Source organism: Ambystoma mexicanum, chromosome 5q, assembly GCF_040938575.1.
Source record: "Ambystoma mexicanum isolate Mex_15411 chromosome 5q, UKY_AmexF1_1, whole genome shotgun sequence".
NCBI lineage: Eukaryota > Metazoa > Chordata > Amphibia > Caudata > Ambystomatidae > Ambystoma > Ambystoma mexicanum.
The window spans coordinates 256,035,322-256,057,806 of record NC_090933.1 but is presented as its reverse complement, the minus strand read 5'-3'; positions in this window follow the sequence as shown (position 1 = coordinate 256,057,806).

The following is a 22,485-nucleotide window of genomic DNA, read 5'->3' as shown; positions in this document are numbered from 1 at the left end:
AGGCTATTAGGCACACCTTCTAAGTTGAACTTTGGGACAATGAGGTTATTAGGCACACTTTCTAAATTGAACTAGACCACAGTTACGTTATTAGGCACACTTTCTAAAATGTCCTAGACCACAGTTATGTTGTTAGGCACACCTTCTAAATTGTACTAGGCCACAGTTACACTATTAGGCACACTTTCTAAATTGAACTAGACCACGTTTACGCTATTAGAAACACTTTCTAAATTGTACTAGACCACAGTAATGCTATTAGGCACACGTCGTTCTAAGTTGTACTAGACCACAGTTACGCTATTAGGCACACTTTCTAAATTGTACTAGACCACAGTTACGATATTAGGCACACTTTCTAAGTTCAACTTTGGGACAGTGAGGTTATCAGACACACTTTCTAAATTGAACTAGACCACAGTTACGTTATTAGACACACTTTCTAAATTGTGCTAGACCACAGTTATGTTGTTAGGCACACCTTCTAAATTGTACTAGACCACAGTTACGCTATTAGGCACACTTTCCAAATTGTACCAACCGCAGTTACACTATTAGGCACACTTTCTAAGCTGTACTAGACCACAGTTACGCTATTAGGCACACTTTCTAAATTGTACTAGGCCACAGTTATGCTATTAGGCACACTTTCTAAGTTCAACTTTAGGACAATGAGGTTATTAGGCACACTTTCTAAACTGAACTAGACCCCAGTTACGTTATTAGGCACACTTTCTAAATTGTACTTGACCACAGTTACGCTATTAGGCACACTTTCTAAATTGTACTAGGCCACAGTTACGTTATTAGGCACACTTTCTAAATTCAACTTTGGGACAATGAGGTTATTAGTCACACTTTCTAAATTGTACTAGACCACAGTTACGCTATAAGGCACACTTTCTAAGTTCAACTTTGGGACAATGAGGTTATTAGGCACACTTTCTAAACTGAACTAGACCCCAGTTACGTTATTAGGCGCACTTTCTAAATTGTACTAGACCACAGTTACGCTATTAGGCACCCTTTCTAAATTGTACTAGGCCACAGTTATGCTATTAGGCACACTTTCTAAGTTCAACTTTGGGACAATGAGGTTATTAGACACACTTTCTAAATTAAACTAGACCACAGTTATGCTATTCAGCACACTTTATAAATTGTACTAGACCACAGTTACGCTATTAGGGACACTTTCTAAGTTCAAATTTGGGACAATGATGTTATTAGGCACACTTTCTAAATTAAACTAGACCACGGTTACGCTATTAGGCACACTTTCTAAATTGTACGAGACCACAGTTACGCTATTCGGCACACTTTCTAAGTTAAAACTTTTGGAAAATGAGGTTATTAGGCACACTCTCTAAATTGAACTAGACCACATTTACACTATTAGGCACACTTTCTAAATTGAACTAGACCATGTTTACGCTATTAGAAACACTTTCTAAATTGTACTAGACCACAGTTATGCTATTAGGCACACGTCGTTCTAAGTTGTACTAGACCACAGTTACGCTATTAGGCACACTCTAAATTGTACTAGACCACAGTTACGATATTTGGCACACTTTCTAAGTTCAAATTTGGGACAGTGAGGTTATCAGACACATTTTCTAAATTGAACTAGACCACAGTTACGTTACTAGGCACACTTTCTAAATTGTGCTAGACCACAGTTATGTTGTTAGGCACACCTTCTAAAATGTACTAGACCACAGTTACGCTATTAGGCACACTTTCTAAATTGAACTAGACCACAGTTACGCTATTAGGCACACTTTCCAAGTTGTACCAACCACAGTTACACTATTAGGCACACTTTCTAAGCTGTACTAGACCACAGTTACACTATTAGACACACTTTCTAAATTGTACTAGGCCACAGTTACGCTATGAGGCACACTTTCTAAGTTCAACTTTGGGACAATGAGGTTATTAGGCACACTTTCTAAATTGAACTAGACCACAGTTACACTATTAGGCACACTTTATAAATTGTACTAGACCACAGCTACACTATAAGGCAGACTTTCTAAGTTCAACTTTAGGACAATGAGGTTATTAGGCACACTTTCTAAACTGAACTAGACCCCAGTTACGTTATTAGGCAGACTTTCTAAATTGTACTAGGCCACAGTTACGCTATTAGGCACACTTTCTAAATTCAACTTTGGGACAATGAGGTTATTAGGCACACTTTCTAAATTGTACTAGACCACAGTTACGCTATAAAGCACACTTTGTAAGTTCAACTTTGGGACAATGAGGTTATTAGGCACACTTTCTAAACTGAACTAGACCCCAGTTACGTTATTAGGCACACTTTCTAAATTGTACTAGGCCACAGTTACGCTATTAGACACACTTTTTAAGTTCAACTTTGGGACAATGAGGTTATTAGACACACTTTCTAAATTGAACTAGACCACAGTTATGCTATTCGGCACACTTTCTAAGTTCAAATTTGGGACAATTATGTTATTACACAGTCCTAGTACTAGTCCACAGTTATGCTATTAGGCACACCTTCTAAGTTCAACTATGGATCAATGAGGTTATTAGGCACACTTTCTGAGTTTGTGAGGTTTGTGTAGACTATCTAGATGTGGGATTCAGCTCAATTAAACAAATCAGGCATGCTCAATGTTGTTGGGGTGCAGTCTAGCTGCAAGAACATACAACAGTAGAGCTTGAATATTTGAATGGTAGCGTTGTCTGGCATGAAGTAATTACTTCAGTCCCCGCCCTTGCCACACTTTTCGGTGGGAGTTGGCTTCCTGCTTCTCCTGCAGATACCTGCAGATACGATCTGGAGCTGTCTTTGTAGGAGCCCTCCTTTGCCTCAGGGCTGCCAGGCAGAGGGCTGCCCTGGGCAGTCCAGTGATGAGGCTGAGAGGATCAATGAGGGCGGCGCAGAGCAGGTCGGGGTGCGGGAGGGTAGGTGAAAACAGGAAGAGGGTGCGGGGTGAGTGCGGGCTGGTTGAAAAATTCAGGGGGCCTCGAGGCATCTAAGGTGACCACAAAATGCAGAGAACTATAGCCAAAGTAAGCGCCAAAGAGGGGCTTTCACTCACCCTGCTCCGTTGCAAATGGATCAGGTGATTCTAATGCGGTCGCTAGATTCAAACCAGTAAAGTCCTAGGGACCAATGAGAGTTGCGCAGGGTGGGTTGGGGTACCGGAGGGGAGGTGAAAACAGGAAGAGGGCGTGGGGTGGGTGCAAGCTGGTGGAAGATTTCAGGGTGCCTTGGGGCCTCTAAGGTGACCACAAAATGCAGAGAACTACAGACAAAGTAAGCGCCAAAGTGGGGCTTCCACTCACTGTGCTCCGTTACAAATGGAGCCGGTGATTCTAACCCGGTTGCTAAATTCAAACCAGGGAGGTCCTATGGATAAATGACAGCGGGACAGGGCGGGTCGGGGCAGGAGGAGAGGTGGAAACAGGAAGAGGGCGTGGGGTGGGTGCAAGCTGGTGGAAAATTTCAGGGGGCCTCGGGGCCTCTAAGGTGACCACAAAATGCAGAGAACTATAGCCAAAGTAAGTGCCAAAGAGGGGCTTTCACTCACCGTGCTCCGTTGCAAATGGAGCCAGTGATTCTAACACTAGATTCAAACTAGGAAGGTCCTAGGGATCAATGAGAGCGGTGCAGGGCAGGTCAAGGGGCGGGAGGGGAGTCACAAACATGAAGAGGGTGAGGGGTGGGTGTGGGCTGGTGGAAGATTTCAGGGGGCCTCAGGGCCTGTAAGGTGATGACAAAATGCAGAGAACTATAGCCAAAGTAAGCGCCAAAGAGGGGCTTTCACTCACCGTGCTCTGTTGCAAATGGAGCCGGTGATTCTAACGAGGTCGCTAGATTGAAACCAGGAAGGTCCTAGGGACCAATGAGAGCAGCGCCGGGTGGGTCGGGGGGCCAGATGGGAGGCGAAAACAGGAATAGGGCATGGGGTGGTTGCGAGCTGGTGGAAGATTTCAGGGGGCCTAGAAGCCTCTAAGGTGACCACAAAATGCAGAGAACTATAGCCAAAGTAAGCGTCAAAGAGGGGCTTTCACTCATCATGCTCCGTTGCAAAATGTATTTGATCAGGGCACAATGGTCATGTACTCCTTGTTTTCCCTTGCAGTCAGGAGTTTGGTAGGGGTGTGTCCTCAAAGCCTTACTTTTCTCACTGTATACAAATGGCCTTACAAATGGTATTACCCAAAACATTTGAAAGAAAGTATGGTAGATTCGATCTAATTTCGGCTGTATAAACATTTCGTACAGCCGAAAGTTACAATGAAATGCACCATACAGTACCATTGTAGTGAACAGTGGCAGGAGCGGTTTGCTGGGGTGTCCCCCGCACCCTTGTTTGCTACAATGGTACCAAGGGTTGCGGGGGTGTTCCCGCTACATGTACACAAAGTTGTAAAACAATAAAAGAACCCAACCACATAAGTGAAGTGAGCCGGTGTCGTAGGGAGATGGGGGAATCGGTGGCACACAACGAGGTGTGCTGACTACAGGTAAGTAGGGGCCGGGTGGGGGAATGCTCTGGAATTCATGCATAATTTCACTGCAGCACGCATTTCAAATTCAGCTTGTTTTTAATTGGAAATGTTGCAATGCAGCGAAATCAAGTAGATCCTTACAAATCACCTTTTGAGAAGAAATGCTGACATTCCGCACTTTGGCAAGCTTTTTATCCCAGTCATTGAATATGCGAAGGACACAGTTCTATTGGCTTGAACTCCCCGAGCTTTATTGGATGCCTATACCACATACATGAGTGCCTTAGACCTGCAGGTACATGTTTCTAAATCTGCACTTCTCATGTGTCACACCACAGGAAAGACACTGACGTACAAACATCAGCATTTCTATGTGAATGATAAGCTTCTCCCATATACCAATTCCTTTGTCTATCTGGGGATCACATTTACTTCAAACCTTAACAGCGAAGTTCATGTCTCTTACCAGGCATCCAAGATGGCACAGGTATTAGGAGGGGTAAAAAAAATCTCCTACCTCTACAAGGCACAGCCAATCGCAATTTTATTAAGGATTTACAATGCCAACTCAAGGGCCATAGCTTTATATGGCCCCAGTGTGTGTGGTTCTCCAAACACGACACCAATATGAGTAGTGAAAAAGGCTTCCCTTAAATATATCTTGGGTTTGCCCCACTAAGCACCAAAGGAAGTTTCAGCTATCTCCAATCGAAGATACCCTGAGACTGGAACCGTTAAAGTTATGGCTCAGGGCCTGGACAAATAGCAAAGCTGTACTTACCGGGGAAATTATTGAATCTCTCATGGGGATGAAAAAGAGTATTCTAATGATCCCTTTAATGGCCGTGATTGATAATGCTTTGAAGGAAGCTAACTGTTATGTTCCATTCTTGGATGTGAACATCACACATGCTATGAGGGAGTCCTATATTGCTACAATCCAACTGAGATACAATCTGGCTAGAGAAGATGCAGAACTAGGAAAACAAACTGTTATCTAATATGGCCAAGGGCAAGAAAAGACAGCATTATTATTACGCAAGCTAGATTTAATTCTGTGTTTCAGAATGGAATCACTATAATTGGGCGTGGAATTAGACAGTGAATCCGACTTGCCCGATTTTTATGGCTGACACAGAGGATTTGTTACATTGTATCCGCTTTTGTCCAGCATACATTTACCCTGCAAGCACTTCCTGATTCCTCACCTCAGACCAATGGAGTTTAAGCAATGTAGACCAGCCCTGCCAAACAAGCATAGAGGACACGCCAGAGTTTGGGCCTTCTGCTAAGCTAGCTCAGTGGGTTGAGCGCTTGCTGCTGTGATCTGAGCCTGATCTGCAGGTCGCACGTTCGAATCCCAGCAAGTTCAACTCAGTCTTTCATCCTTCGGAGGTCGATAAATGAGTACCAATTTCGGTTGGGTGATATTGTATGTAAATATGTGCTCTGTAAAGCACTTTGGATTAAGGCGCTATATAAATAACACATCATTATCATTAATGTGATTTATAAACTATCAGATACTCTATTAATGAATTTGTATTTCTTCAGGCCCCAGGGCCTCTCAAGGGATGAGATCATATTTGGTAATTTAATTTTGAATCTTAGGTATTGAGGCAATTTATGGAACAAGTTGTTAAAGTGTTTTTAAGAGTGAGGGAGCAGGTTCTTAAGGGTTTTTATTAATACTATGTATTTCTTTAATTGTTGCTTCAGTGTATGTAACGTGATGCATTTTATGCATTGTGAGTTTTACGGAACTGTATGCTCCAAAAAACTTTATTTGCTTAATAAAATAGACAGTATTTCTGTAAAACAATAGGGAAAATCAGGAACACCTTAAGTGCTTAGCATCTGATTCACAATTCCATTTCAACCTCCCATCTTGCTCCTGGAATCATAGCAGGGAGGAAGCTCAGGTCTGTTGATCTTTAGTCATATGAGGTCCACAAATGAAACTAAGCCACACATTATTTTTGAAGAAAAGGCAATACCCCAGTAGTGCATGACCCCTGGGGACCACCATTGATTAACTGGTGGCACAATAAGGTTCAGATGATTATCCTCTAGATCTAGTCCCATTATATGGATGGACACTCTAAAAGACCCCACAAAGACCCCAAATAGAATTTTTAAAAAATATAAAAGACTCCTCCATCCCTAAAGGTTTCTGCGCATTCCAGGACTTCAAAAGAAAGTCATTGCCTCTCTTCATTCAGGTTCTGATGCATACCTTATGCCAGGAGACTGCAACCTACGGCTCTCTAGATGTTTTGGACTACAAATCCCATAACCCCTCACCATTGAATGTGTCAGCTAAGGCTGATGGGATTTGAAGTGCAAAACATCTGGAGAGCCAAAGGGACTGATTGCTTCCCTGGTGAGTACAAATGGGGCCCGGGGCCAGAGAATCAATAAGATTGGTGTCACCTGCTCTCCAGGTCCATAAGGTTTTACCACCCAGTGGCTGCGAGTGATTAAGTTTAAATGTCGTTTGTTTACCTCTATCCCTCCCCTGGACCATAACTTACTTATTTGGTTCTACCTTGTAATACCATTAGTGTCATAGGAGAGGGTGTTTCTTAATTTCGTGGTCATTGATTTCAATATAATGGACAACTTACTTATTTTATCTTATTGTAGATTATTGTACTTTCTATTTTAAATTGCTATATTTATGGTATATGAGTATATTTTGTACATGCATGTATCTTATAATGGTATCTCTGTCATGAAAAGACTAATCAGCAAAAAGTGCAATTGAATCATTAAATCAAATCCAATCCCAGGTGAGTTTATCAAGCTATGGCCCACCAACGCTCTGGCTATTCTTGAATTGGAGTGCTTATGAGCCTACCTGAACACTCCATGGATAAGATTAAGGCCATGGTCTATGTTAGGGCATTTTCTTTCTCCTTCTCTGTTCCTTTTTAACGTATGCATTTGTCCTTCCAACAGTGGTCAATCGATGAACTTGTTCAGGATAGTGTAAACATTCTTTGAATCCACTTAAAGCTCGGTGTATTACCAAATTGGTCCTTTGCAAATATTGTTTTCCGACTTGACCCTGTTAGAAAGGTGACACCTTCGAAGCATTTTCTCATTTTCAAGTGTGACAAGGACCATTGTCATGTCAACAAATGTTCTACCATTACAATTATTTTCTCTTTTCTGTAACATAATGTTAAAGGATTTAGATTGGAGGCATGGAATACTTTCTTGCAGACAAGGAGCTCAAGGTGAGTGACAACTGTTTTGGTGTTAGGAAAACAGTAAAACGGAAATAAATAGAAGGGGAAAAACAATGAAAAGTAGCAGTTATTTTGCAAGACGCCTCAACAGATACGTTATTAAAAATGTTACTGCATGACTCACATCCCATTGGCTGACAGAGGTTACTGCAGCAATAAAACCTAGATTTGCAAGTTCCCACTTTGCTCTCCAACCTCTCCTTTTCAACCATACTGTCCAACATTATATACCAAAATGTGCACATTTTAATAAAGCTTTTCAACGCATACACTGAGGAGAAATATTGTACAAGAAACTCTACGAGAAGTGAAACATGTCAAATTCCCCCTGCACTATGTGCCCCGTTCAGCACTGTATCTGCCATGTAGGCAATTTCACTAAGCCCTTAAGTGAAAAGGGTATCTATGTTGGTCCTGAATTCCAAAAACTAAACTGTAAGTGTGCATATTCTCCTATAATATTAATCAGATGTGTATTTACTGCACACTGAATATAAACAGAAGTATAGAGCATAATCACGCAATAAATAATACACTTGCCATGTGTGCTCTATCTCAAGATAAGTTCCAAGATAGCCCCATGAAAATACTGCTTTAGTTGGGCTGCAATGGACCAATGAAATGCACTATGCATCAGAGAGCAGCTGGTGTTTATGGATTTTTAGTTTCCTAATCCTATTCATCAGCCACACTTTAATAGGGCACAAAGGTCATAAGGGATGTCTTAAATGAAACATTTGACAACACTCTTTCCAACTCACAAAGAAGCGCCAGCATCTACAGAATAATCACTCCCTAACAGAACGTTCACAGTGATAATTCATTTTGCATCAGGGAACAGCTTTTTAACGCCATTGTTCCTCTCCTCATCATAATGCTGCAAGAGCTCTGGCAGATAGTGAAATCACCATCTAACACTGCTGAAGCTAAATAACTCATTAGAGATCATTTAACACAATGTAGCCTTACACATTAACCAAGAGAACATCGTTACTAGAATGGGCAGATTGGTTGTATAATAAAAGTAAAAGGGCATTCGTCATCAAGGAATTTAGTTTTAATTTGTTGAGAGACTATTGTGCCAGCCCTTACAATTCCCTTTTAATTATTAGTCATCTAGGGGTGATTGAATAGGACTCTCTCCCTCTTGCCCCCACCTATTTTTAAGTTTCATTTCTCTTGGTAGGCCTGTGACCAGCAGAGCCAGGCCTGTATTTAGGTCCACCTCCACCTTCAAACCACAAGAGCCACTAATGGATTTTCTGTATGGGACTTGTGACAGACCTGACTTTATCTGGTATCCACCGCATTTCTGATATAACAGTTATTCCTGCTTGTATTTCTAAGGAAGGGCAATGGTGGTTGAAGACATCCAGGCCTGAATCTCCACTGCAACAGAGTGGGGAGGTCCTGGAGGTTAGTTTCAAATTTGGAGAAATTACCATCCATGTACCCTGCAGCAAACAGCCTGTAAACTCGTACATAAATGCATTTTAATTGACATCTTATAAGGCACACAGTTTCAAAAATATATGAAAGTCTATTGGGCATTTTGCTTAGCATACTGTCACTTTGGAGGGGAAAAGAAAAATGACATTGTTTTATTTAATACCCATGAAATGCTCTGTTTCACTTCAGCTGCTTGGAGCATAATTCTGGTATCCCATTGAAAATGCTGTGCATTGCGATTCCCTGATGTGTACGTACAGCTCTCCGTGGATTGAATCAGAACTACATTGCCACGTGTCTTGCTTTCCTTCCTGAAAGGTATTGCGCACATTTTAGCATTTTACGATTTAGGCCTACATTCTTTCCTTTATAATTTAGGTTCCATAGGCCTTATGTTGGACCTCATTTCTGTGCTGGCCTCTGTATTGCGGTGGCCATGCACAAGTGACTCTGGCCTCTTTATTTCTGACCTTCAGGGGCTATATTTCACCCCACACATTAGGGAACAGCTAAATAATGGCAATGTTCCTCTTCATAATGCTGCAAGAGCTCTGGCCATCTAACATTGTTGGAGCTAAAGAACTAACCAGAGATCAGTTAACACAATGCAGCCTTACAAATGAACCAAGAGAAAATCGTTACTACAATGGGCAGTTTGGTTGTATAATAAAAGGGCATTGGTCATCAAGGACAATTGTTTTAACTTGTGGGGAGACTATGGTGCCAGCCTTTCCAATTCCCTTTTCATTATTAGACACCTAGGGGTGATTGAACAGGATACATTGATGGGTTTAGGTTGATGATGACATTCTAAGACTACTGCTATAGCTCCTATGCTACCAACATCAGATCACAAATGTGTGTCAGGTTTTAAGTGCTGACTAAACTGTGTACTGCTTAAGCTTTAAAAAATAACACTTAGGCCCTCATTACAAGGTTGCAGGTAGGCCACCAGTGCTCAATCCCGTTGCTACCGGCGGCCTACTGGCAACCTCGCCTTACTGTTTCTGCCGCCCAATATCCCAGTAATACTGAGATATTACGGGCGGCAGAGGAACGGTAAGTTCCCATTCCCGTGGAATCCAATAGAACTCCACAGGAATTGGAAATCTAAAGCATCAGAACCGTTATTAAGGTCAGCCTGCCGGTAGTTCACTGCCCCTGCCGGCAAAGTTGTAGTTTGTCGGTCCGGAAAAAAGGAATACTCAGTCTGTACCCCGTTAAATGGCTGAACTAGAAAGATAAATGTTCCAGAATGAACATTTTGTTTTTTTTTTGGCTGTGATGCCATGCTTGGGGTGTGGTCATATTCAGTTTAACATGAAGCACAAACGATCACCTTGTATTGTAGCTATTCCTATCTACAGTGGGATGCATTGAAACACAGGATTAATTTGATGGTTACAATGGGGCAGAGGCAGAAGAGCAGGCATTGGGTGTGCTACTGCCTTCTAGCAAAGGAGTACATTTGACAGGGTAAAAATAGAAATAAAATCAAATTATTGGTGAACCTACTGCACTTGAGAAAGGAGAAACAAGCACCCATCACACATACATGCCAACATGCCCCGTTCTATTCAGCAGTTACTTTCCCAGCCAGAAATAGTACACTTTGCTTTCCCATTATACATGCCAGACTACAATTTCCAAGAATGCAAAATAATATACAATTGCTACAAACATCGTCCAATAGGCATTTTGTGCATAAGGACACAGCAAACAGCTGTCGCAAAGCCGTTATAGAGTTTTTTTCACATGCTTTAGTATATGGGTCAGGTTCTTGTGGGTATTCAATGGCTTATGTGCTGAACATCACACTCATTAATTTGATGAGCTCTGTAGCAAGAAGAGTGCAAGGACTGCTGCTGCCCTGGGCAAAATGAAATTTGCTCTGCCCCAACTACATACCCCAAGTGTCCTGGAAATAACATTCCTTAACCCCAAATCTGTCTTCACGTATTTACATACATGTCTTGGCCATGTTTACAAAAAGCTATTTTGTCATCATGTTTAGGAACTTGTTTTCATAACAAGGTGATATCAAATCACTCCTGCATATCCGATCTTTAACACTTGGGTATGATTATAAATAATGACCAGATCAGGCATGATTAGAAATAAAAATAGGAGGCAAGATCAGGAAAAACTTAAATGTCCTAGTTGCAAACATTAACCATCAGGCATCTCCACCAAGAACAAACGCACAAATGTTAATGCATATATGCACATACAAAGAGACATGCATGCATGTGCACACACACACACATATATGCAGGCACACATACACACACACACACATGCACCAACGTGCCTGTGTGACTCAATTTACCTTTGATGACATAGAATAGTCCATTGTAAAATGTGTCAGAGTGAGGCATCCTCTTTCTTCCACCATCTCTACTGGCTCTCCACCATAATTACCCGATTTAGATGTGATACTACTGCTGACTTTGTGTGCTTCCACCCACTTCTATACCACCTTCATTACTGTAAGCAGCAAGTTACTGTAAGGTGGAGAGTGTTGGTGGCTGGTGGTAACGGACACGACTGCTAGCTTGGAGGTGGTGTTAGACCCCCTTGCACCCTCCTTACAGGCATCAAAAATGGCAAAAGAAATATTCTTTGTTCGCTGTGCATTCCCTGTAGGGAATTCCTTTGGAATCATGGAGGTCTGGGAGAAGGAAGTCAGTTGGACTGCCCACACTGGCCCTGAGTCATATGGTGTGCTACCCAAAGTACCATCAAGTGGTGCAGGTAATATCTTCTCAGAGGATGATTACTGCCAATCAGCCGCCAGTATTAGCAGGTGTGAAAATCTAGAGGTGACTCTGCTTACCGAGCTGGCCCCTAGAAGGTGGAGTGAAGACTTTGCGGAAGCCCTGCCTTCACTACATTTTCAAAATATTGGCTTTAGTGCCTTGTACTTCTGAGAGTTTAACAATTTTACTGGCCCAATATTCTTTAAAAATGTCAAATCTCAAAATTGTTGCTCACTAAATGCCCCCTTGGTAATGCTCAGTTTGTTGTGTAAAGTAATGAGTTGTGTTTCATGAATGTGGGCCATGCCGCAGGACCTTAACTTATGAATACACACACAGAAAACACAGAACATACAGTCGAAGTTTAAACTTCCTTGATATACAGGAAAGGTTCAATATGGGTAACATCACAGCAAGTGACCCCCACTCTAAGAACAGGTACAGCATAGGAGGCTGCATTGAAAGCTTATAGATGTTATGTGTGGGTGTCTAGTGGTTGACACAAGCAAGCGTCATGACATCGTCATGACGCTTCTCTAATAAAAGGGGCTCTGCTGGCACGCCCACGGCACTGCAGCAGAGCCCCAGGAAGCGACAACTCGTGTCTGTGTTCTTTTGAGGGTACACTTGCTGCGTGGTCGTGGCCTGGTTGGCGGCCTTGCCTGGGTGTCCCCAGTGCCTAGGCTGCCATTGCTGGGGTGATCCCCAGCCTGGTGATGAATGCTCCGGTGATCCAGGCATTGCAGGGTGAACCCTGCCAGCAAGCACCTGCGTGGGTGCAGCGTCTGGGTGCCTTGTCGGGTGGCCCCGACACGATCTGTGGCCCGCCCTGGTGACCGGATGCGGGCCACCACATTAGCGACGAGGGCAGTCGGGTCCTGCGCACCGGTGCATGTGCCTGCTGCTGCATGCCCATTGCGTGTGCTGCCCCGCGGTGTCGGCCGTGGTGTGAGGAGGAGGTGTGCCGTGCTGCAGGTGGCCCAGGGACCATACACTGCTGACTGGGCATGGGTCGCCTGGTGCCTCCTGGTGCGGCTGTGAGGCCGGGAGCCGCCAGTCTCCCAGGACGGCCCAGCTCTGCAATGGTGACGTCCGCGTGGCTGGAGCCACATGGGGAGTGAGAGCCGCGGCCCTGCACAAAGAAAAGGGTCGGGCCTAATCGACTGTGCTCGCGGCGGTGAACAGCTGTGGCGTCTCGCCCAGAGTGGGGAGGTGAGTGCAACCCTATCTAGCCCCGGGCTGCACAAGGGTGAAAATTGTGTTTTAGTTTGGACGTGTGAAAAAATAAACAATTGAAAGATACCGCTCATGGACATCCCCTCTCGCCCGTAGCACGGCCGGGAAAAAGGGGGCGTAGCCTCATCACCGCTGGCCCTGTAGACAAAGGAAAGGGGCGGGGTCAACCCTCCGCAGGGTTCCTGAATGATGGGGACACCAGAGATCATCCCTGGAAGGGGCGGACAATCTTCCTGGTACCCGGGCCTACAACAGGGTGAACATTCAAAAGCAGCTGGGCAACTTAATGGAAGTAGCAGTTCACCCATAGTGCGGCTCGCAGGGAGGCGTGGCCTTTATACTTGAAGCTTATCAAAAGAGAGGAGGGGCGTGGCCCACAGAACTGGGCAGCGGTGGTACTCATACGACGCAGCTGGCTCTGGCAGTGTGAGGCTCAAGAAGCCCAAGAACAACGGGCTATCAGGAAAAGGAAGGAAGAGATTGTGTTAGTCCTCTTCTTCCTTTTTGGTCCAGATTCTGCAATGGCGTGGCTATAAGGAGGAGGAAGGTCCTCCCCTGGACAGTGCTACAGGGCCTAAGTGCCCAGTATTCTGGGAGGGCACAGGGTGTCAATAATCCTTCCAGGTCTGCCCACTCTCACTCAGCCTTCCCACAGGCTAGCGGCTCCCCAAAGAGTGCATGTGCACCCTCAGAGACATCCACAACGGGGCAGGCACCATAAGACCCACCGGCCGTAGTCACATATTGTGCCAGCCCAGGGTTCATCATGTTGGACGACGAGGGGGCATGCGGAGGACAGCTCACACCACTACCTCACTTCGACATGGTGGGTGCGCCTGCCAGCCTGGGACCCTGGTGGACAACCTGGGTGGAGGACCTGGAACTATAATTTGAGGCAGTAGAAATGAAGGACAAGGCCAAACGCCCAACCCTCCTGTACTCCGCCGGACTGGACGTTCAGAGGCTATTCAAAACACTAAGGCCCGCCAATCAGTCATATCGTGCGGTCACCACAGCCCTAAACAAATACTTCCGACCCATGGTCAACAGGGACTACGAACAGTTCAGGATGAGGTGTGCGAGGCAAGAGGAAGGGGAGAGCCTCAATGCTTTCCACGGGAAGCTGCACGGCATTGCACTGTGCTGTGACCTAGGAAACTTCGAGGAGGACAAGATCAGAGCACAGATCATATACGGCTGCAGCTCTTCGAAGCTATGCAGGCAAGTCCTGAGGGACCCAGCGCTGTCCCTCTACTGGATACTAGACCTTGGCGTGCCCAGGAACTGGCGAAGGTGCCGGACTCAGTCATGGACTCATCCAGACATCACCTCAAGCTGGAGGCCCCCATGCAGCGCGTCAAGCTGGAGGAGGTGTCAGTGGTCAGCAAGTGGCAAGGAGGAAAGCCGATGAGGAGGGGAGACTGGCCAAGAAGAGACCCCAATGCCACAATATGCCATCAGTGCGGGTGGGATCTTCAACACCCGCAGGACTGCCCAGCGAAAGGACACATCTGTGGGAGGTGCGGGAAGGTGGATCACTTTGCGCGGGTGTGCCTCACCCAACGTCAGCCAGCATGGCAGGGACATCAGGGGGGAGTGAGTCAAAGGGGAGAAAGACCCGTAGTGTGGCTGCGGTCCAAGTGGCGAAAGTCCCAAGGAGAACAAAGTATGGTGTGGGAGAGGAGGAAGATGAAGAAAATGTATTCTTCTTGTCCTGCAGTAGTGCCACTGGCCAGTTCAATCCTGGAATTTTCTGAGTTGGACTAGCCCGCTGTCGGGCCCCCGTGGTTTGCAGACTGGAACACACCTGTTTGTTTGCAGTGTTGAAAGTTCAAAGTTTTGATAATTTAGTAGGTGATGCTCGGACTGGAATGCACCTTGTGTTTGCAGTGATGATGTAGGATCAGAATGGGTGCACGGACTAGAATGCACCAAGTTAGACACAGTGGTGGGCCGTGGTTTGTAGTGGGGCGTGAATTTTGTTGGTTATAATAAAGGAGGGATGTTATGTGTGGGGGTCTAGTGGTTGACACGAGAGAGCATTATGACATTGTCATGACGCCTCACTTATAAAAGGGGCTCTGCTGGCACGCCCAAGGCAGTGCAGCAGAACCCCAGGAAGCGGCAACTCATGTCTGTGTGTTCTTTTGAGGGTCCCGTTGAAGCATGGTCGCGACCTGGTTGGCGGCCTTGCCTGAGTGTCCCCAGTGCCTAGGCTGCCATTGCTGTGGTGAACCCCAGTCTGGTGATGAACGCTCCACTGATCCGGGCGTTGCAGGGTGAACCCTGCCAGCAAGCAGCTGCGTGGGTGCAGCGTCTGGGTGACCGGAGGCGGGCCGCCACAATATAAAACACTGGCAAGGAATATCATCGACAGCAGAATGCAAGCTGCTACCAGTTTCCTTCATATTAAGTTCCAGTGCTAGACATCGTTGAAGGCCATAAGGTCAAATAGCAACACTTTAGTATTAGTTCTCAACTTCAGCAGGAAAAGGCAGGGAGGGTCATATTTTTCACAAATAGCACCCACATTCTGGAACTCACTTCCCTCTAAAGGAATCCATAACACCCGGAATCCATAACATACATTGCATAGGTAGCAGCACTGTTAATGTTACCAACGTATGAACTTCTCTGACAAATATAGCACATACATTCACTACATGGGAAGGGCCAGTACAGACTTCCCCACAAATAGAACAGGCAAAGACACCGCATGGGCAGGGCCAGTGCAATCTTTCCTCAAACAGGCGCAGTATGGAAAGGGCTTTTACAATCTCCCCCCAAAATCCATTAGGTACAGACTGGGCAGAACTAGTGCACTCTTTCCTCAAAAATAGCTATAGCATGTGCCGGGTCAATGCATGCTTCCCTTACTACAAGGTAAACATACAGCAAAACAGCACTGGTATAAGCTTCCTTCTAAAACACGTTTTGCACAGGCGGTTCACCGATTTCAGAAGTCCCCGTCCCACAATCAGCATCACTTAACAGAATCTGTCCTGGGACAGGGGCAGGCATGGGAGTTTGGGTGTGGAAGAGCAAAGGCTGGGTGATTGAACTGGGGCAGCAAGGGCAGCTGTTGGTAGGCCTTGAAACACACACACACTCACATGCACGCGCAGACACAAACAGACACACACACGCACCTTTTCTCACATGCTCACTGACTGACAGCAGATGTGGTCGCTGCCCAATGCACAGTTTCCACTTCCAAGAATGCCCAGTTTGCCCGCTAAACAATATCAAGCTGCCTAAGAGGGGGTGAGCTAGGGTACTGGGTCCCAAGACCATTTTGGCTTAGCTGAAGCACAACTATTCCTTTGAAGTGGAAGTACACTGCATGCATAGTGATAGCAACTTACCCTGTAGTCATTTTCACTCTCAGTGGCCTATTAGCTGCTCCGTCCCTGGTCTCAAAATACCCATTGTGGAAGGTCAGACATTTCTTTATCATTACATTACCAGTATTTTACATTAACTTTCAAAATGATCAGTTAGTTTACTGTTTTTCACTGTAAGTTTAAAATGACATCAGATGATCCACAAACAACTTTGACAAGTTGAGCGCTATTCATTCACCGTCAACATGCAGTCGGCACACATATTCTCAGCCACAATGCTTATCTTGATTTTATAACTTGCTCTAATTAGAAACGAACTGATATACAAAGACAAGCCCTGACTGTTGTGCTTATCTTTGATTGGAAAGTTAAAATAGAAAATTGCAAATCAACTGGGTAGTTTTTTGGCTAACTTTCCCAAAAAGACTTGATCATGACTGCAGTTATGAGTTTACCAACTCATAAAGTATTGCAACTCGCAAAAAGCAAGTGTGATCAGTGTGCAATAGTTCTAAAAATGGGTGAGAAATATACTTTATATATACAGAGTGAGAGAAAATGCTGTAACAAATCAATCAGGGGGTCAGTACTCAGACAGAGCCCTTCCAGCATTGCTTTAAACATTATATCTATCATGGTTCTCATGCTAATTAAAATGTGTAATTTAATAATTTATTTATTTTGTGTATAGTTCCAATAGAACGTATAGAAAATATAAAATCTCAATTCGCATATACATATAAGACAAATTACAGGTTACAAGATGCAAATTCACAGAGTCCTCAGGGTAATCATAAACTATGCAAACTAAAAAAACTAAAAAGTGTACAAGCATATACACTTGTATATACCTAATGACTATCTTTAGTTGGTGTTTAGCCATGCACACTAGGCATAATAATACATTAAAACATTACAATCAGTATCTCACAGCCTTTGATGCTACATTTATGTGTCATGAAAAAATGAAAACAAAAAAGTCACCTAAAACCACCTAAAAGCAATTATCTACAATCGATCATACTACATGATCATAGCATTCCAATTGTTACACTATACACACGTATTATACAAATTATAAATCATCATAAAACAGTGCAAAACAGTAAATAGTGATACAATAGTAACATTCCCTAAAACTATTCAGATAAAATTCAAATACAATTCAATAGTAGCCCTCGTGAGTCAGTTGCCATTGGGCAGGCCTTTTTTTAATGATACATCACAGTCGATACAATGCAATGTGTACGCTTTCGGTCTCGGTATTGAGGCAATAGTTCCAAAATGCATCTTCCCGTATCGACTCATAACGATGAACCATACTACCCATGATGGTCATATATTCAGAGCCCAAAGCTGCACATTCAGTAAAGAGATGTTTTGCGTTTTCACTTTTCCAGGAATTTTACAAATACGGCAGCCCCTATCGTATATTGACAACAGGTGTGTGCGCAGCCTCAAGCGGAATCTCAGAACCGAAGGATTTGGACACTCTCAAATATCTCTGGGGTCAGAGGTACTTGTGCACCACACCTGAGACACAAGAATGAGTACAAAGTGAGGACAGGTGGTCGTAGTCATTATTTCAGTCCCATCGCTTAACATTTCATTTAAAAATGTGCTTTAAAATGCCATTGCTTGTTCCTCTATGGAAGTGGGGGCACCATCCCATGTGCTTGTAAAGGTTAGCAGTTAACTTTTCAAATCTCTCTTCCCAACTACCATAAAACAAATTCACCCCCTGCCCAAGTAACGTGAGCAGTTGACATTTAGGTTTCATATTAGTTTTCATGTGCAATAGTCTTCATCTGATAAGCAGCCTGCCTTTAAGCGAGACCAGCCCCAAATCTAGCCAGATGTTTCCAATTGTGGTTGAAGCACTTAGCCTCAGAGTACGCTTACATACGAATCCCTCAATAACATCCCCCATGGCCAACGCCTCCAAACCATATAAAACCGGAGGGGAGAAGCACTGTCTGTACAGAATAATAATCCCCTCCAGGGAAAACCACACAGTATTTCTCACGAAATTGCCAATCAGCTGAGTCATGCGTAGAGCCTTGGCCTTCTTAGCGGCCACTATATATGTATAACCTTTACTGATACTCAAATATAAACCTAAATAAGGGTATGATACAACATAGTCCACCTTCCCAAGACGAGTAGTAAAGCTAAGGTACTTCACCATTTTAGATGTGACTACCAAGACCTTTGTCTTCCCCATGTTGATACTGAACTCATTTTCCACTGCATAGTTAATCAGGTTATCGAACAAAGCTTTAGCTCCACTATAGGTATAATTTAGCATGACTAGATCGTCAGCGTACAGCATACAGGGGATAGTCCTCCTCCCACTTTTGGGCAACAACTGATACCTGGTGTAAGACTGGCCGGAATATCAGCCATGTATAGATTATAAAGAAATGGAGCAATCGTACAGCCCTGTTTCACCCCTTTACCAATAATATCTGTGGTAGACACTCCCTCCTCTTCATTCAAACGAACACAAACTTGGGTATTCAAGTGTAGGCCTTCCAACACATTTACGAGGCACTTGGGGCACCCACAGGATAACAAATTACCCCACAATTTTGCAATGTTGACCCCATCGAATGCTGCTCTAAAGTTAATGAAGGTGACATATAATGTGGGCCCACCAGGCTCCGATGTCCCCGCAATCAGAGAATCCAAAATCCTGAGGTTATGCGAGGTGCAATAGCCTGGGTGGAATCCCGTCTGCATAAATTGCAACACTTGGGGCTCCTCTACTCAGTGCTGAAGCACCCTCAGGACGAAGTTTGAGAACATTTTCCCTGCTACTTCTAATAATGACAGCAGCCTGTAGTTCTCCGGCAATAAGAATTCTCCTTTCTTATATATCGGGAAAAGAACAGACTACTGCCAAGATACTGGGATAGTTTGTGTCACAGATACCTTATCAAATAGGATTTTTAGTATGCTGGACCACTGGTCGGGATTCTGTTTTAGTACCACATTGGCCAAGCTATTGGGGCTAGGGGCCCTAAAGGTTTTAAGTTTAAAATTATGGTTTGGATGTCAGCTTCTTCTGAACAACCACCCCCGATCATATATTCTGGGGGAGAAGCCAAAATGTCATCTTCACTGCAGCTTTTCACATGCCCCAACCATTCCAATGCCTGTATATGGTTCATCATGCATGTTTTATGGTCGCCCTTGGCCTCAGCCAACATGCCCCAGATCTTCCTAGGTTTATCACTTCTAAGTGCCACAATCATTTTCTGCGAACACATATTGAGAATGGATAGCCTCCATATTATTATTATTATTATTATTATTATTATTATTATTATTATTATTATTAATATCTTAAGCCACCTTTGATCATTTTTCTTAGCGCACCTTATACTTGAGGCCAATGCGAGGGGGTGACAGACCCGTCTACATGCCATCCATATCATTCTACTCATTTCTCTCTTGCCCACCTGTATGGCCCCATCAAATACGTGCAAAGGTTTACTACATGTCACCCTAGTGGCTTGACTACCAACGCCAATTTTAGCGGTCAGGGCTCTAACCCATTCCTCTACTCATTACAGCTCATTGAGCCTATGGCATCAATATCCTCATCTCAAAGCCCAGAAATCATTGTATCCATCTTGTGTAGGTGCTTCGCCATCCAGCGAATGCAGTTGCCAGCTTGGTTGGTGTCTATGCCGGTACAACCACTCTCACTAAGCTTAGTGTGATGCAAATTAATAGAGAGTGCCAAAATATTATGATCAATAAACTCAATGGGGACGACCTTTAGCTCTTCGGCCATCAATAGACAGGCATTGTTTCCAAAGAGGTAGTCCACAGTGGCCTCATTGCCATTCTCACCCCAAGTGTAGTTTCCTGGGTTATCTCCCTCAGTCCTGCCATTTAGCATATATAAATCCCATTGTCTCAAAAGAGTCTACCCTTAATATTGCAGATTCCTTGTGTCATCACACTCTTTTGTGTAACTTTACTATAGGCTGCACATAACTTTTCATCCATGCATCTAGCATTTATGTCCCCACCTGAAATAATCAAAGACTCAACCGGTTTCCCCTCACATAACAACAAGATATCTTCAATTTTGGAATGTATTTCATTCAGTACTTTAGTACTTGGGGGTGCATACACATTTTAGCCAGCATTTTCTACTCGTTACCACTTTCCTCCTGCCAAACCTCCACCGCCATCACATTTTCCTCAGCAGAGGGGGCCAATACCAGGTGGGAGCAAAATGTGTGTTTGACGCCAATTATAAGACCCACAAATGTTCTACCCCTAGTGCCCATTTTGGCCAGGTTCTGATGAATGTGGTAACCCTCCACCTGGAGAGGACAATCGAACCATGTCTCTTGTAACATGAAGATATCAAAGGTTGTCAGGAGGGGCATGGGACCCTGTACATGCAAAAGGTGGCTATGCCCATGTATATTCGAACTGGGCTTGTTCACTTGGGTATGCACAGCCCTCTGCGGCAGGCAACTGCCCCCATGATATTGCTTCATACTCAGGGTACTCACCCCGTCGTACCCAAGCTACTGGTCAATTTTCACAGGGATGGCCACACCACCTGACCCCATTTGTACATGCAAAATCCATGTCACCGGCCACTCAATGAGCTTGCCCATACGGACGACTAGGTGCTGGCCCTTCGTGGCAGACTGTGAGCTTCAGACCCAAATTGAGTAGTATGTTAGCGCTGGCACACAATAATGACACCACTGTGGAAGATACAAAAACGAATCAAGGCCCAATTAGAGGGATTTCCCCACTTCGGAAGCTTTATCTGCAACATATCCCCAGTGGAAATAGTTGACAACCAACGGACAGAGGCCCATAACTGCAATAAGGCTGTTCTATTTAAGAAACAGGGCTAGTGTCTGAGTTATGCATCTCCTCTAACCTTACAGAAGAGGCCAGCCGCAGTTGCCCCATCACCCTATTGCCAGAGGACACACTGTGGGGACCAAAATCATGCATATCTTTAGATGTGGCAGGAGGTTGCACTCTGAAGGCTGTTTCAGCCCGACTAGGTGGGTGAGTGAGAGAGGGTCTACCGGGGCCAGTTGGTTTCACCATGGTCACCCAGCTAACGTGCTTATCCCACAAATTATCTCCCAGTAATCCCTCAAGGTCGGGGGAGTTGTAGAGTTTACCTTAATTGGCCTTGATGCACCATGGAAGCTGTGGATTCATCTCCAAGACTTCTGCGTGGTAATTGTTCAAGCCTGCTGTGTCATACATAACAGAAGTCTTTTGAAGGAAAGGAGTAGCGGAGCAAGGAGCTTCACTAGTCACCAACAATTTAAAAATCATGTTGTGTAAAATCCACTGATCAGCCGCTACTACAAAGCACAAGGCAAACACGCCTTCTACCTTGGCTATCAAATCATCCAGTAAAATAAGGAGGAGCAGTGACCTCTTGCATTTCCCTCAGATCGTGTAGATGAGGAGAGGTTCCAAAAGAACCAACTGTGCCCTCAATTCCGTCTTGAGGGGACACCAGTGCTTCTAGATTAGAGCTGGCTGACAGATTAGAAAACTGTGTGCCATCACGCACCGTCTGTTGCGGACCCAAGAAATCCACCTTATGGTGTTACATAGAGTTTTTTTTAAATTTCTTTATTGGTTTTGAACAATAACAAGCCAACAAAAACAAAACATACAATCTGACATGACACAGCATCACTGGCGTGTTAGTATGTTTCTCGGAGCCTGCCGTACTTTCGCAGCTTCGGGGTTCTCAGGCGACCGTACCCTTCATGTTCATCACCTTTGTTGGGTCTACCGCAGAGTTCTTTACAGAGGTGTCTCGTCTTGGAGCTCGTGCCGGGTAACCTCATTCTTACTCGTTAGTCTGCCGTCCCCATGGGGTCCTCACTGTCTCTTTCTTCTCTCGTGTCAAATAGGTCCTGCATCAAGGAGTTC